This window comes from Polypterus senegalus, chromosome 10 (genome assembly GCF_016835505.1).
Source record: "Polypterus senegalus isolate Bchr_013 chromosome 10, ASM1683550v1, whole genome shotgun sequence".
In the NCBI taxonomy this organism is placed as follows: domain Eukaryota; kingdom Metazoa; phylum Chordata; class Cladistia; order Polypteriformes; family Polypteridae; genus Polypterus; species Polypterus senegalus.
The window spans coordinates 140,464,739-140,480,506 of record NC_053163.1 but is presented as its reverse complement, the minus strand read 5'-3'; the positions used below and the strand labels follow the sequence as shown (position 1 = coordinate 140,480,506).

General features: G+C 38.6%; 1 protein-coding gene across 7 annotated transcripts in view; it reads right to left on the bottom strand.

Annotated features, from left to right (window-relative positions):
- Positions 1-14,653, bottom strand: part of mier2 (mesoderm induction early response 1, family member 2) — a 61,951-nt gene extending 47,298 nt beyond the window's left edge. For all 7 annotated transcript variants that reach the window (XR_005635377.1, XR_005635378.1, XR_005635379.1 and 4 more), the window contains exon 1: positions 14,588-14,653. The gene's annotated coding sequence lies outside the window, so the exon portion shown is untranslated. The remainder of the gene's footprint in view (positions 1-14,587) is intronic.
- Positions 14,654-15,768: the final 1,115 nt, after the last annotated feature.

Here is a 15,768-nt window from a genome sequence, read left to right as displayed (position 1 = left end):
ATAATTCCCTTTCCGATCAGCTGCTGCTGTGATTCACACTCAGATACAGTGATATAAATACTCTGAGTGGTGCAGTGAGAGAAATATTGAAAAGATGATCCGCTGTGGCAACTCCTAACAAGAGGAGCTGAAAGAAGAAGAAGAAGAAGAAGTGAGAGTAACAACGCTAAAGCAGCTATGGTATTTGGAATACTATGGCTGTTCCCTCTACCATTATATTGTTACAAGTTAATTACAATCAGATGCATTACACTAATAAACAATATGCGGTTAGTTTCGGTGTATTTATAAAGCCGCGTCAGGAAAATAAGATGTAACCACACAGGAACAGTAGCACTGCTTTGACGCTGGGTGCTGCCAATCTGCAAAACCGAGCGGAGAACTTGCGTACGACAAGGTATGAGTTACCGTGGAAAAGTCCGTAGATTTACGCCAAATGTAGGTTTTACACATCGCGATTTGAACGTGGAAAAGTTCTTACGCAACGTTTCTGTGCGTACGCACCGTTTATACATGAGGCCCCAGGCCGGAGGCTTTATACATTATATAGTTTATGCCTACAATTTGTCATCTACTACTAGAATTTAAAAAGCGTTTCTGTTTTAACAATGTGTTTACACAGATTACTGTAGAAACGGAACAGACATGAAATGCGTGTGTTCCAAACAACGATCTATTATTTCCACTCTAAAACTCCACTTCACTCCCAGAAAATCAATCAAGGCATGAGCTGGGAGAAGTTTGTGCACATTCTAAGTCGGTGGGGGGATGGAATAGCCGGCTACTTGCAGCTTTTCTTTTATCAGCACATTTAGATTAACAAAAGACGCTGGCGGAGAGGTGAGAACGGTTTTAAGAAGCGATTTAAGGTGGGATGGATTTACGAGTTTTTTCGTAGGCTCTGGTAATTCTAGTGTTAAGAAGCGTGTAGTGATTCACACACATAAAGCACACAGAAGATCAATTACAAAACAAAGCATTTAACTTTTGAGAAACTATTAAACAATTGTAAGATGAAGTTTATGGATGTTCTACTTTAATGACAAAATAAACTACGATTAAAGTGGAAATTTCGAAATTAAAAGTTGACATTTCGTGCTTTTTTCTCACTGTGTGCCTATTTTTTTTCCTCTGTACCCTAATAAGCATTCATATGACACTCATACGGTGGGCTATGAATCACCTTTTCACGGCGACTTTGATATCTGACAACTTCGGGCACTGTGCGAGTTTGTGAACGTGAGCTTTCGAGTTTCTCCGACACGCTATGTTACTCGATCGACTTCCTTTTGTTGATTATACCACTGTTTAAACCAACAAATAGTATGTTGTTCCTTGCCTACACTTGGCATTCGCTGAAATTTTTATATTGTTCCCCGTGAGTTTCCCAGTGTCTTTTCAAAGAAGGTGGATCTTAATGGCTATTTATATTGATGTGCATATTCAAAGAGGCGTAATTTTGGGAGGAGTTGGGCCGGGACAGCAGACGCGTGCACAAGCGTTACTTTTCACGCTGACCGGTATTTATGTAGCGGAAGAACGCAGATTCCTGCATCTGGAATTTTTTATGCATAAGCACATTTCAGCTTTTGTGCTTATGTCACGTTATAGTGTGAATTCTACGCACAGCACTATGCATGAGGCCCCAGGTGCCTGATGGCAGTCTTCCGGCAGCAGTTCCTAGTGTGGCGGAAGTGTTGCCCTTGTACCCGGAAGCTCTCCGGGTCTCGCTGGGAGGATCTTCCCCCCCTCACATTCCCAGGTATGGCGGAAGTGCCAATCTCCCGGGCTTCATGACGCTTGGGGTGCCTCCTGGCGGTGGCCACGGGCTCCACTGGGCTTGAGCCTCCTTGCTCCTTATCCGTGGTCCCCCCCTTGTGGCCCGGGGGACATATAGACCACCTCCCGGTCATTCCAGGCATCTCGTCTGGGTCTGACCCCCAGCCTCCTGTGACAATATGAAATATAATGAAAACTCTTAACTCACAAGTCTCATGGACTAGTGACAGCAGAACAATGCGATCTAGAGGCAATGAATACACCACACCTTAAACGCAACATCACACAGTATGCATAGGGCTGGACAATAGGACTCAAAATTCAAATCAAAATATTTTTGGACCAAATGTCAATATACGATATGCATCAATATTTTCTCCTATCAAATTTTACTCAAAAAGAAGTCATGCAGTTATTTTTTTTATATTTAATTATTTGGATCTAATTGCACAGTAATACATTTATAGGATTTACTTTATAATAGCATAGCCCTAAACAAAAACACACACATCACAAGAAATGCACATAAAAATTAATAAAGGATATTTTTCCCCCAACTGTACTTAGGTAGTGTAGGAGTAGGTGCTTTAACTACTTTAGTAGATTTACCATGAAATAAACTTAAAAAGAGCATACAGTGGAACCTTAGATTGCAAGCATTATCCATTCTGGAAACGTGCTTGTAATCCAAAGCACTCGTTTATCAAAGCAAATTTCCCCATAAGAAATAATGGAAACTCAGATGATTCGTTCCACAACCCAAAACTATTCATATTAAAATGATTAATACAAAATCTAAAGTAAAAATACATAAAACAAATCAACCTGAACTTTATCTGTGAAAAGAATCATGGCTTGTGTGAGGGAGACAAGAGAGAGGAGGGTTATTGTGTAGGACGACTTTCACTCTAACTAACGGAATCACCGTTATCTGTTGGCGCATTGAAATCTTCTTTTTTTGCGACTTTAACAAGGAACCTATTCAATGACAGTTGATTTTGCATGAAGAGTCACTACACTTGGACACAATATAAAATGCTTTAGGCACTGTAAGGTTTCTAAACTCTTTTGGGATTCCACCCAACAGGATGACATGCGGAAGAGTGTCCCGAAGCAACTGCAGGCTCCCAGTGTTAGAGCAGTTCGCTGTAAAAACGAATCTAAAAAGGTCACGGACATGCTATAAGCGCCTGTCATGGGTGGGTGATACAAGGAACATTAAAAATGTGCAGGGCACAGTATTACTTGGCCACTAACCTGGCCATGATCCTGCCTGACTGCTGTGTCTGTGTATAGGAGAGTGGCAGATCCCGCTACAATAAATAACCAAGCTGTTCCTGTTTCAAGCCGAATAAAGCTGGTGTTGCTAAAGTACAGAGACTCGGTTTCGCGTTTTGGGGTGCAAGACAGGGACTCACACGTGGTCACAATGCTATAGTAAACAGTATACGCTAGTACAGATGTTGACTATTAGTGAGGCATGCCAACTGAGACCGAGCATGGGAGACGATTACTCACAATCCTGCAGAGAGAGAGAGAGAGAGAGAGAGAGAGCCACCATCAGCTCAGTTGTGATCACGTGATGCTCAGCAGACAAAGCGTACACGTACTACTCGTATTGCAAGACCTCGCTCGTTTATCAAGTTAAAATTTATTAACAATTTTAGCTTGTCTTGCAAAATACTCACAGACCAAGTTACTCGTAATCCAAGGTTTTACTGTATTGCAAAATTTTTTAAGCTATGTTTTGTAAATAAATAAACCGTGGCAAGAACAAGCATTCAAGTAACTTCACACGCAAACTCCTTACCAATTACTAGATTTACCTGGAGACCAAAGAACTGTAATCTCTTTCATTTGTTTAGATCAAGGGCTTTAATCTCATCAGCAGCGATGTCTGTGGTAATACAAACTTGATGCACATCATCTAATTTCCATGCTTTAAACACATGTCTGAGCCCAAGCGCAATCGTTTCTCCGGTATGGTAATCTGACACATAATGCATCTGAAGACAGATGCACTTCACCTCCCAGTTCTCAAGAAAATGGACCATTAGGCTCATGTATGGTTGCTTGTGTGGACGCTAGGGATCGCTGTTGCCCCTTAAACCCAACAGACACATACACAGGACACAGGGTAAAAGCACCAAGAAGATATTTTTTAATTATTTTTTTCCTGCACAGTGCCTCCAAATAACCACAGCCACCATAAACACAATGCTCAATAATAAACACAATATTCGCTCTCATCCACACCTCCAAGCAAGCATTGTCCACCCCTGCCCGACTCAGGCTCCTTTATATAGTCCTTGACCCAGAGGTGCTTCTGTCCTACCATCCACGCAACTAGTCAGCACTTCCAGGTCAGATGGAGAACTTGTAATTTCTTCAGTCCGGAAATACTTCTGTGCTTCCGTCCCCGTGACTTTGAAGTACTTCTGGGCTATGTAAATAGTAGGGAATACCCAGTCTCCCTGCAGTGTCTTCTGGTTGCACCCATGGTACCCGGCAGGGCTTTGTTTTAGAGCTCCAAGTTCCATAATGCCCTGTGGGCATACAGGGCACAGCTGCAGTCCAGGGAAGCTGCCATCTATCATCCTGGGGAGGCAGTGTCCTTGATAAGCCGCCTTCCCCCATCCTTCCATTACTGGGGTGTCCTGGCCGGGATAAACTAGCGGCCGTCCCTTACACTTAGCAAAAAGAGTCCACAGATTGGATGTGGTGGAAAAGTGACTTATGTTTTGAAGCCGATTCAAAACTTTCTCCTTCACCTCATCATACAGGTACTTCTTCGGCAAAGCATTTCTGACTGGGAAGGTCATACATGGGATCGCTCCCAGTGGTTTCTGAAATCCATGTTTTTTTAACAGTAGCAATAGGAACCATATCTTTTGCAATGTCGTACGATACGGCAGCTGTTATTTACTGCCATTTGGAGTTCTCTTTTGATATAGTATGCAATGAGAGAATGTTGTGGTCAGTGTGGTTTGTTTTGCGGAAGTATGCTTTGTTGTGTTTTGGGCAGACGCTTTGCAAAGATTATTACATTCTTCTTACTTTGTAATGGGTTTTGTTTTCAAATGATTGAATGGGTTTGACATGTTGCTGGTTTTCGTTCCTACTTCTCTCTTGCAAAGTTTGTATAGAACAGTCTTTTGGTCTGTAGCATTCTGTCTAAAGCCAAACCATTCCCAAACAACAGAAGTTACATTTGTACCTTTTTTAGGCACTAAATCATCACAAACACAAACTACTTCTGCCTCCATTTCAGCCATTGTTGCTAAGCACGAGGCGGCCTTTAGTCACAATGCCTGCATTTTTCAACTGAGCCTAGAGGGATCGGAGCGACTTCATTTTGACGATGTCACTGACCATGCTCGCTACACAAAGCAGCAATGACTGAACAGCAGTGAGCAACTTCAAGCATTGAGAATATATCCGTATACACAACCAACTTATTTGAAACTGTAATAAAACAAACACAAAACAAAACAAAACAAAAAAAAAAAAAATCAGTAACAACCAAAAACTAACTGGTAACTGAAATAACAGGAAGGAAACAGGGCGCCCTTGTACACTGTTTACTCAGAACTGACAAATCCAAATCGTAATCTGTTAGAAAAGTCATAATCTAGGCAGAGATTCAAAGCCAGTCAGAGGACAGACAGGGAAGAAACCTACATGAAAACTAGGGAATTAAACTGCTCAAACATATTGCACAACCATTTCACAAAGTACACAGGCAGCTAGTTATAAAGTTATTATATCTGGTTATAAAGCATGATTAACCAGCTGCAGCTCTCACTGGTAGTTACAACGCCGACACGCTGTATGCTATATATAGCATTTGTTCTTTTTTACATACATAATTTTTTTTAAAGCTGCTTTTTGACAATACGTGTTTAAAGTGCTATATAAAATGATTTGTTAGCACTAAGTCAAAGTTAATTTCCTCAAACACCACAGATCTACAGCAGTGCTTTCTGCCATTTTTCTCTGTTTGACGTTGTCTTGCTAACTCGGCCCATCATTGCTAGTGTTTTAGGTTCCTGTTGCTGGATTAAATTGATATGAAATATATTGCAGTAGTTTTATTTTCAAATGATACATTGTTTTGTGGTTTTTTTTAACAAAAACACAATCGCTCACATCGTGGCACTCGATAATACATCTTTCTAACAATCTAACTTTCCCTGTTTTCCAAACTACCTTATCATGTGCTGTAGTTTGTGCTAGTGAAGGGCACTCAAAGTGCTGGATAATACTATTTGTGTGGATGTTCTCAATATAGTTTTTTAAAGAAATATTTTTTTTTTTGCTTTTAACTTATTACCAGATTCAGTACATTTTGCCTGACAGTAGAAGTACAAGATTGAAAAAAAAAAATTCAGTTGGCTCAGGGGGTGAAATGGAAAGGTGAGAACAAATGTATACAAAATAGTATTACTGTAAGACTCTCTCCCAACCCCAACAACTATCTCTTTACTGAAGGCTTAGATGGCTGTTGGATTTTCAACAAATGACATTTTTTGTATTTATGCAAATATTATGTCGGTTTTGCCTAATTGCTGATATTGTGTTGTATGGCTCCAGAATATCAATTTTGAAACGTTGTTCTGCATGAGGAAAACTGGTTTGTATGCTCACAAAAAGGCTAAAATTTTGATGAGTACATGTCATCCAGCCCAACAGTGATAAACCAGAATTGTCCAGGTAACTTTTTAAAGATATCATCTTGTCATGAAAAAGGTGCCTAAAGTACCAATATCTGCTTCACTTTCTTGGTAATTTATTCAATGAATGTAGTGTTCTCTGTGTGAAGAAAACGTTTGAACCCTAGTGTGAAATTTACCTTTAAAAATTTAGAGCCCAATGGTTCTTATAAAACATTTTACTTGTCATACTCATTCTCATGTTTCTAAACACTTCTGTCATGTTACTAATTAACTGGCATAATTTAGCTTTTTCTGTCTTTTCTTTTCGGCAGCCTCACTTCTGTCAGTGTGCCCCAGGGCAGCTGTGGCTACATAGTAGCTTATCATCACCAGCGTATGAATGTGTGTGTGAATGGGTGAATGACTGTTGTGTTGTAAAGCGCCTAGGGGGGTTCTTGAACTCTAGTTAGGCGCTATATCAAATACAGGCCATTTACCATTCTTACAGATCACAATCCATACATCTGAAATCAGTCTCTCTACTATTATCTGAACATGCTTTAGCCCTATTGCACCAAAGACCAAAACTGCACACAGTATCCTAGATGAGGTCTCACCAGAAGACTCAACAGCCTCAAAATAGCCTTCTTTGACTTGTACTTCGGTTATATAGTATGTGGTGTCAACATCCGATTATCCTTCTTAATTACTTGTGTACACTGGTAGTGAGTGAATTATCTTCTTCCCACCTTCCAGTACACCACCTAATTGAAGACAACTTGACAGGCTATTGAGAAACATTCATTAAACAGTCTTAGACCACCACCTACAGATGTGATTGATTTTGGTTTGTCCCCTCCTTGCTTGAACAGCCATATATTTTTGATAACCCTGAACTCAATAAGTGGTTTAGATAATGCACAAATGGATGGTTTCAATTACACATCAGTAATTTAGCTTTAAATATTTCTACTTTTCATGATATTGAAGTCAAAAAAGTGAAAACGTTTGAGTGTGTACACCTTTTGTGAATACAGTTATATAGGGAAAAAAAACAGCCAAACAAGCAGTGCACTTGACACTCCTACATTGGCATCTTCAGGAATGCTACTTTAGGATAAATAATGCATAGTACTACTAGTAGTTAAAAGTTGACTGCCTGCTAGTACGCAAAAAAAAAAAAAAAATAGGGCCAAGTTATAAAGACTGTTGAGGATGTTTATTTTGAGCCTCTACTAATGCGAGTGCAGTGTTCTTTGGAGACAACAGCGACATCTCAAACCAGTCTGAAAATGACTTGATTAACATGCAGGGTACTAATATGCTACCACAATTGTGTCTTTTTTCCTAGAAATAATTCAGATTATTCCCATCCTCCCAACATAATAAATAAGTCCTACAACAAAACAGATGAATAACAGAATTAATGTACAGAGAAATCTGGCTTTCATTATTTTTTTTGACTCATCTACTTAGTCAACTATAAATACACATAACAGAACATTCTTAGACCTATTTAATCTTCAGAGCTTCAGGACGACTGGAACTTATCCTGTCAGCATCCAACACAAAGCAGGAGCCAAACTTAGATTCCACTACTACATTGGGCCTACCATTCAAAACCAGTCAGTCATTTCAATCAGTAATGTCCATTATACACACTAAATACTACCTTGGTGCTAATTTTAAATCAATTTAATGATAAATTAAAAAAAAAAAAAGTGTCAAATTTCTACTTAAAAACAATAAACATTCTGGGGTACCGCAATAGTTTGGTTTAAATTACAAAAAGAAATCTTGGAGACAGTTAAGGTATTAGAGATTTTGTGTACTAACTCCACAGAACTGGACAGGATTGTTGTGAACTCAAAAATTTGAGTACCACTTCAACACTACCCTACCTATAAGGCAAATTTGGAACTGTTAATTAACATAACATGCAAATCTTTGGGATGTGGAAGAAATCTAAAGGACAAAGAGAAAATCCATCCACCCAGCAGAGGAGAGAACTACAATATGGACATCAATTGGGCACATGATCTGAATCCATGTAGCAGCAATTGCATCCTTCTTTAAACTAGAAGGCAAAACAGCCATTCAATATACTGTGTGAAAAGATTTAATATTCTACCAATAAAAAATCAAGATAGTTCAACCTTTCTTATTGTGATCGTTACAGTCAAAAACAAGTTCAATAGAAGGCCATTGTGGACTGCAGTTTAATCTGCACCATAGTGTGGCATGTCAGTTTTCTTCAGACCTATGTTATCATATTATGCCATTTTAACAGTTAAATATAAACTAACAATGAAGTGTCTTTATTAGATGCATCATTTCACTTAATGTTTTGCATACTTTTTTCCCCCCACAAAAAAAAGTCAACTTTAGTGCTAAAAAAAGTCTTCACCCATTCACTTTGTAATGGGAAATCAAGCAAACCGACACCTTTAGTTGGCAAACTAAAAAGATTACAATATGCAAGCTTTCTAGGTAACTCAGGTCCCGTCTTCAGACATGATGTAAAAAAATGTTTTAATTACACCTTGCCTGAAGAAAGGGCCCGAGTTAACTCAAAAACCTGCATCGTGTAATCATTATAGCTAGCCAATAAAATGTGTCATTTTGCTTGACTTCTCACTACATCCATAGTGGCTAACACGGTACAACATTCCCTTTCATAACTGTTCATTATGCAAAAAAAAAAAAACTGATATTGGGTAGTATCTGATGTAGTAGATTTTGGATTTGATAACAGCTTAACTAGCTTTATTTTTTTCGTTTTTAATACTTTTTTGGGAGAAGTGCAGATCATTTGACCTTCATGCTTTTGAACACAACAATATTGGGCATATTTTGATTAACTATCTTAAAATAAAACACTGCAGATGTGGGTCTTCAATGTTTACTTTAACAAAACCACAGATTTGATTTTAGAAAAGAAAAAAATAGTCTTTATTAAAAGTTTAATCTTTGATCAGGACTTCATCTCTGTCAGTATGAAATAGCATGACGCATTTCAAAATATATTTAAACAAAACCGGTCAACGGGACTGAAGGACCAGTGCCCCATGGACTCTAATTTAAAACCACAAGATCAAGCACAGTATGTAAAGAAAGAAAAAAAAATTATAAAAAAATAACTGACCTGAAAAATACTGAAATTTGTCTGTAAATGAGGGACTGATTCAAACACCACCAGGAAATTCATAAAAGGGGTAATGGTTTATAGAACCTTTGGCAGCCGAATCACTTTTCACATACAATCCTGTCTCTCTTTCTATTTTAAACGGTAAGTTTGGCATTTCTTCCAGTAAAAGCTGTTTTTTTAAATAGTATATATTAATTTGCCACATAAAAGTACATGCTAAAGCTTTTTAAAATTTTTATAACTACCCTGCTCTTTTAAAATGAAGGTGGCCAGGGTTCAAATGTAAAAACATAAATCAATCTTTCCAAAAATGTCCAACTTGTAGCAGCAAAGGTTTCGATTTAAGAAAAATTGACTTCCACATTTCTAGGGTATGCTTGTGATAATAAAAAGAAACTGGAAATAATAATTTTATCAGATTATTGTTTCTATTTTCTTAAAGGTAGATACATTTCCTATTTACTTGTCTGCTCACAGTAGCCATTATGGTTGGATATTTGATTTTTTTCCCCCCACAGTGGCACCTCCAAATAATTTTCCATAGCTTTATGCTGCATATTAACCTACATTTGTCTCTGCAGTTCTGTTTTTTCAATGATTATATTCTGCTATGGCCTGTAACAAATGGTTCTTTGCACAAAAGTGTGCGCAATGTCGAATGTAGAGACAAAGCTGTCATTACATCCTGAAATCAACCGCTTTTAATATGCATCTGCTGTTACTAGTACACGTGTACTCAAATCATTTTTTTTTTTATAGGCAATGCCGGCAAACTAACTGAATCACATAAAGACAAAGAGGTTTAACACCACATGTACACACAAACATTGAGGATTTTTTTTTTCTAAATTGTGCCTGCTGTTCACCTGTTACACTGTGTGTTATTTTTCCATAGCATACAGAGTGAAATTCATATTTAGTGACCACGTGGTGTACATTTGTGACACATACACAAAATGTTCATTGTACTTTGTACACATAAAAATAAATCTGAACTGACTACACTGTGTTGGATTTTTTTTTTTTTTTTACAAAATGTCACAGGTTTTTGAAGGAGTCAAGGCCACCTGCAAGTCGGTAAGTGTCAAACACCAAGTATTAGGCACTTTGTGGGATGCCGCATGCACACAAAATAAAAAAAACACACCACCTAATATATTGAGGAAATGGGAAAAGGCAGATTGTGATAGAGCCAAACCACAATGAAAAAAACTGAAGCACCACAAACTAATTATTGAATGTTATAGCACATACTGTGTGGCTCCTGCCGAGGATATGGCAATAAAAGAACCAAGGACAACGTTTTTGAGTGAGTAAACATGATTAGTAAGCTTTACAGTTTCTCTCCGGTAGACTGTCGATTAAGCCCAGAACATAAGAACATAGTTCTTAGTTGTGATTTACAGCAATTTTAAATATATTATTTTTTAATCACACATATTGAATAATTGTGAGTTATCATAAGGGTGTCATTTTCCCAGTGATTATTGCCTAGTTTTCTAAAGAATTGAGACAAAAATTCACATCAGGGCATCAACATTTAACAACATGAATAATAATGCTTGAAGAAGACTTTTCTTGGTGAAACTACACCCCGAGGCTGAAAGATTGCCATGGAGGTAGATGATCAATGAAGTCAAGTACACTGCGAGTTTACTTTTAAAATGCTTAAACCTCATAAAAATTGCTTTTTTTTTTTTAACCCTTCCCACAATGACATTGACAAGCTGTTTTGCAATAAATGTGTAATCTCAAGATGAAGATCAATACTTGATGACACTCAAGGCTTAAAAAAAATAGAATTACTTGGTACGTTTTAAGGCTTTTGTTTTCACATTTGGACCTCAACCCAATTTAAAACAAAACAGGTTACATAATTTTTTTAATTTATAAAAAACAAACAAAAAAAAAACAACTTTAAAACACAATTTCATATGATAAATATATACCATGATTACGATGAACAAAACAAAAAAAAAAAAAAATCTGAAAATGACTTGTCATGGAAAGATCATGCCTTGTAACATGGAAAGCCAAATGGCCAAATAGGATGAGGTCCTCTTTTGTAACAATATACTGTATGTAGAGACTCTTCTGTGGTGCGTCAGTAACTTGCAGTCCTTTAAAAGGTCTCAGGAATGAACGGATATACACAACATACTCGTGCACTGCTACAAACATCGTCTTCCACCATGTAATACTATAGTAGTTGATGAAATAAGCACAAAATGTATCCTTAGTGGGACAATCAAATGAAAGGTTACTGAAACCTCTGAACAAATAAATACACAGTGAGAAACGCTATCATTACTTGCTTTTGGACCCTCAAGACATACCTAATAAAATAAGATGAAAACAATCTTAAATTATACTACCTCACAGTTTTCTATTGAACTATTCATTTTCTCTGTTTTTTTCTTGCTGTATCTTCAAAAACCCACAAAATTAAAAAAAAAATTAACAAATAATACTATGGTCTGCAAGTTACTCCCATTTATCCTAAGTGCAGTGTTCAGGTGACTTTGCTCAGAAATGGTACTGTACCAATTATGTCTGGAAAAACGGTTTAAAAAAAAAAAAAAAAGTTTAAATATACCTAAATTAAACTTTTTTTTCTGTCTCCCTTGCATTTAAAATATATATTATATATTTATATAGCACATGTAGTTATTAGTGGTGACTGAGAAAACTTTTAATCGCAGGATTTTGTGCAGAAAAGAAAATTTTCTGATAGGATGGAAATCAACAGTGACCATTGCTGGCTAACAAATAAACATGTACAGGCTTTCAATTGAAAACAGGACTCTTGACAAATGAAGAGGAGAGGCAGATCTTCATTTCAAAAGTGTGAAGGACCTTCCTGTTTGTGTGTTACTATCATTTTTCCAGAGTTATTTGTTGAACAATATTTTAGTCACATTTACAAGCAATCGGAACATTGTGAGCACTGGACATGTGGATTGTTGGACATGATTAGTTTTTTTTTTTTTATGAAAAATGTCCACTTATTAATTGTCTGCTGTTGTCATTTACAATGGGATGTATTTAAAAAAAAAAAAAAAATGAAAGTACACCTTATGAGGAAGATTTAGGAGTTGTAGAGGACTCAAGAATGCTACCAGAATGTTAGGTTATACAGTACAAGTCCAAGGCGGTTATGCTCAAAATCTATAATGCATTTGTGAGGCCTCATGTGGAGTACTATGTACAGTTTTGGTCTCCAGGATACAAAAAGGACACAGCAGTGCTAAAAAAAAAAAAAAAAAGTCCAGAGAAGTGCAACAAAGCAGATTCCTGCGATACAGGGAATAAATTATGAAGAAAGATTAAAAGTACTGAGCCTTTTAAGTTTAAGCAAAACAAGATTAAGAGTTGACACGACTGAAGTGTTTAAAATTATGAAGGGAATAAGTACAGTGGATCAAGACTGATATTTTAAAAATGAGTTCATCAAGAACACAGGGACATAGTTTGAAACTTGCTAAGGGTAAACTTTGTACAAAAGTTAAAAGAAGATTTTTCTTTACACAGAGAACTATTGACAAGAAGACAAGGCTACCAAGAAGTGTAGTAGACAGTAGGACTTAAATTAACATAAGTCAAGATGTGAAAGTTAATAAAGAACAATAAAGTGGATAGGACTGGTGAGCTTTGTTGGACTGAATGTCCTGTTCTGGTTTAGACTGTTCTAAAGTATTGGGTCCCATCCTATTAGAAACGTTGTCCTTTCTCCGCAAAAACACGAGTTAAAAAATTTTCTCTGCCACCTCTACAAACTAAATGGGGTAACAATGCAAAAATCAAAACAACAAAAAAAAAACCAACCTAAAAACTAAAGCAGCAGCAGATGTCAGAAAGATATAAATCTTATACCACCACCAGAGGTTTTGTCCGCTTAACTTTCAATGTTCATATGAGACAACCTTGAAATTGTGATGAAAACAATCAAATCCCTCTCTAATGTTCAAAAAGAACTGAAAAACCCGCCTCTCAAGACATTATTTAAAATTCTGTGCTCTAACAACTGTGTTTGTCGAAGTTTTAAAACTGCATGATTAATTCTAAATGTTCTGAGTCAATTCACTTTGTCCTTTAATGTAGATCTATCCTGTTTAGTCAAACATATGGATCCACATTTCATCCTAGTAACAATCCTGCAAAGAGCAGCAGTGCTAACACGAAAACGCTTCCCATCCACCTTGGTTTTCATTACATCTAAAGTGATTATATACAGTCAACTTGAACTTGCGATTAAACAATATACATTAGTTGTATGAATATCACTTTTATGTGAGATTTCCAACGGGCTTTCAAGACAAACACTTAGTAAAATTGTAGTGAAAAAAATAGGTACCGAGGACGAAACTTCAGTGCTAAATGCTGCATATAATAACGGCAAGGGTCATTATGGGGCTAAAGACGGATTCAAGTCGCAACCGCTGGGGACATTTCTTTAGTACGTATGATCAAAGTTTGCAGAGAGACTCCAGATTACTTTCCCAGCAATGTAAATTGAACTGTAAACATCGAAGCAAAGAAAAGGGCGCAAGTTGAACAAGTTATTTGGGTTCTCGATGAACATACGCTAAGCAGTAAGTAGTGAGGGCGCCGAACTGTACTGGGGTGTATATCGCCGACAACACGTCTGCAGTTGAATTCGGCACCCCTGTAGTCGCATTGAGCCCCGAGGACCGTTAAGAGGGGGCAGGGCAGCGCACCTGGGACACTATTGTGCAGTTATGCACAGCTGGCCGCTACTGCCTATAGCGCACTATGTGGCAAAGCGGAGCGATTGCGATGGAAGAAGAGCCTGCCACCTCCCCCCTCTCCTTCCCGGGCTCCTTCGGCGCCTCTCACTACTCCCATCCACCAGCACGAAACTCTCGGAGCCACGGCACTGTGAGAAAGAGTCTGCCGAGCGCGACTAGTCGTGCCAGCTGAAACACTCTGCTCCCGTTAGTGTTTTGCCGCGATATGTTCGTCCCCTACCTCTCGGCTCACTCACCTCCGCCATTCCGTTTCTGCGCAGGCTAAGAGAAGTGCCCGGATGCAGCCCAGTGATACAATAGGCGCTGTGGTTTATTGGTTGATAACTGATAGTATAATGATCGGGGCGTGGCAGCTGGCCAATAGCGCGCAGGCGCGGAGGAGGTGCATGCGGCAGGTAGCTAGGGAGCCGCCTAGGCGTCTCGTTCACTCTGACCGGCACGTGCCTCATCTCATGTGAACTGGGGGGATGTGGGAGCCTCTTCTGCCTAGGTGGTCGCGCTGACCATGCTGGTTTTACGGGCCGTCGCTCCGCCGAGCAGGTCCGGCTAACGTACGGGCACTACACTTAATGTGAAGTGAGCGTGGATTCAAGATGCTAGTGTAGGTGCATTTTGTAAGATATATATTTGCTGCATACTGTAAAAGTTCTGAAATTCAAAAATACATTTTGTGCAGCACTGGACAACACTGTGGTTGCTGGTTCAGTTCATAGCTGACTCACTAGATTACCCTGAGTAAATCCTGTAACCTGCATGCATGGTCCGATTATTGAGAAAAATAAATAAAATAAAGGAATGTAACGATCCGGGAGTACAGGAGACAGATGAAGAGAATTAGCCGTTTTACTCAGATTGCTGTGACTGGCTTAAAAAAAGTTCCTTTGGCTTATTCTGTGGCCGCTTCCTTAACACCAATCAGTCTCTGCATCTCCCTGCTCATCCAGGAGCAGAGGCAGCCTGTATGCCACTCTTTCTTCCGACTGTGAGCTGAACCAAGGCCAGGGTCCACATGCAAGACTCTATGGCAGTTACACATCAGGGCTAATGGATACAGTTACATATCAGGGCTGATGGATTCTAGCATCTGGGAGATGTGTCCAAAGAGTCTTGTAAGTGTTGTGTCTGACTACCCCGGACACAAACCCCACCCTCCAAATGCAGAGCTGCTTTTATGCCGACTTCTCCAGGTGGTTCTAGCCACTCCAGTATATCTCGGCAAGTTGAGGAGCGTCTCCCTCTCATATCTATTTCTAGAGATGCTGGACTACCCTCATTTCAAAACCCTTGTTCTGGAGGTAACACAAACTACATCTGTTCAAGGCATTCAAGGTGTTTGAGGTGAATTGGTGTGCCCTGCTTGTGAGCATGATCAAGGGATGTGACAGTATTAGTGCTAGAATAGTTCTCAGTCTTGTGT